Below are 2212 nucleotides of genomic sequence, written 5' to 3' on the forward strand. Positions count from 1 at the left end.
GTCCCACATATTAAACTATTCCATCATTGATCAAATGACCAATATTTCCTTCAGGATCCTCAAAGAAATCAGATACATCATAATGAGTGGTGGAGTTCTCAGCATCATTTGAAACAAAATTTGTTTCCTTTTCTTTGTCGTCCTTTTTCAAAGATGCCTGGTAAAGATCAACTAGGTGCCTTGGGGTACGACAGGTACGAGACCAATGGCCCTTTCCACCACAACAGAAATACTTATCCTCTGTTGATTTACTCTACCCGATATTTCTTTCTCTATCCCACTTCTGGTGAGATCCTCTCTTTTGAACATAATTCTTTTTCTTTCCATAATTTTTCTTGTTATTAAAAGCTTGCCATTTACCTCTTCTGGGGTAATGATTTGCCGCATTTACTTCAGGAAATGGGGCGGCGCCAGCTGGGCGCGCTTCATGATTTTTCAATAACAACTCATTGTTGCGTTCAGCAACAAGAAGGCAAGAAATTAACTCAGAATATTTTTTAAACCCTTTCTCTCGATACTGCTGCTGCAGGAGCACATTCGAGGCATGAAAGGTTGAGAAAGTTTTCTCCAACATATCATGATCAGTTATTTTTTCCCCACACAATTTCATTCGTGAGGTGATTCGAAACATTGTAGAATTATATTCATTTATAGATTTAAAATCTTGTAAACGCAAATGCGTCCATTCATATCGGGCTTGAGGAAGTATCACCGTTTTCTGATGATTATACCTTTCTTCAAGGTCTTTCCAAAGATCTGCAGGATCTTTTAATGTAAGATATTCATTTTTCAATCCTTCGTCAAGATGACGACGAAGAAAAATCATGGCTTTAGCTTTATCCTTCTGAGATGCATTATTTTCAGCCTTAATGGTATCTTCAAGATCCATTGAATCAAGATGGATTTCAGCATCTAATATCCATGATAAATAATTGTTTCCAGATATATCAAGAGCATTGAATTCAAGATGAGAGAGTTTCAACATAATGAAAAATTTGTTACTTGAGTCTTCCTAAAAATTTGATCAGAGTCTCGTGCTGATAACGTGTTGTAAAACAACTAAATAAATAAGGAAGATGTAAATATAAAATAAAGATATATAAATAGAAGACTCTAGCATTAATATAATTAGCTCAATAATGATTTATATATATACATTAATATTATATGTTATAATATGTATATATATGTAAATATAGAAAGAAGTATTAAAAGTAAAGAGAGAGAGAATTGCATTTGTATAAGAAGAAAGGAGAGAGGAAGTATTTGCTTTATTGCTTATGTTTTTCTCTGAGGCAAAAGCCTCTATTTATAAGCGTATGTAATAGTATTTTGTCAAACTACATTAAATAATATTCTTCTTCAAAACCTGAGTCTGTGGGAAAATGGTCATCCACCTAGGCTTCCTTATCGTAACACATTCTTAGTGACTTGGGAATATTTTCTCTTTTTGGTAGCAAATCTCTCTCAAATACAATTTTTTTCACCTGAATTTAGCTTTTGAAAGTGATATGAGATATCAGATTTTGAGTTTTAAAACGTTTATAGATAATAACTCACTTTTGGGCTTGGATTTAAAAGAATCAATATTTGTAAGCCCTAACCCTAATTAAACTCCAGAAAAAAAATTTAAACAGGGCTGGCCCTACAAGCCCTAAAAGCTCTAGACTCGGCCTCTTCCTCCCTGAGACCTGCGCTGAACGTCCTGACCCGGTGAAGACAAATTCGTGCGCTGAACGTGAATGCGGTGCTTCTCCTCCTCCCTGAAGCGGTGCTCCTCTTCCTCCCTGACCCCGTGACGCGGTTCTCTTCCTCCTATCAGCTATTCAGCTTGTTTCTGCTTTAGAGAGAGTGTGTTTCTGCTTCAGAGCTTCAAAGGTGACTTTCTTCTTCTTCTCTCCCTCTCTTAGAGTTTCTGCCTTTCTAGTTTGCTTATTTCTGCTTGATTTCAAAATGAGATTTTTCAAATTAGTTCAAATTAGTGTGTTTCTTCTTGATTCAGGGTACCCTATTCATAATGTCATAATGAAACCATTAAAGAAGAAAATGAATGCTTGTTTTCATTTACATTGCTTTTATTCTGAAGAAACCAATATGCTAACTGAATTCGGAATATTTAGTTTGCAAGTAGTAATGGAACCGAGTATTGTTGAACCTCCGTGGCATCTTGTAATTATGAAATTGCTTATCCATTTCTCTAGGTTTGTGCCTT

General features: G+C 35.4%; 1 protein-coding gene across 1 annotated transcript in view; it reads left to right on the top strand.

Moving 5' to 3' along the window:
* The window catches only part of LOC107625093 (CAAX prenyl protease 2), a 4455-nt gene continuing 3912 nt past the window's right edge, over window positions 1670-2212 (top strand). The window contains exon 1 of the mRNA XM_016327664.2: window positions 1670-1878. The gene's annotated coding sequence lies outside the window, so the exon portion shown is untranslated. The remainder of the gene's footprint in view (window positions 1879-2212) is intronic.

Source organism: Arachis ipaensis, chromosome B02 (assembly GCF_000816755.2).
Source record: "Arachis ipaensis cultivar K30076 chromosome B02, Araip1.1, whole genome shotgun sequence".
Taxonomy (NCBI): Eukaryota; Viridiplantae; Streptophyta; class Magnoliopsida; order Fabales; family Fabaceae; genus Arachis; species Arachis ipaensis.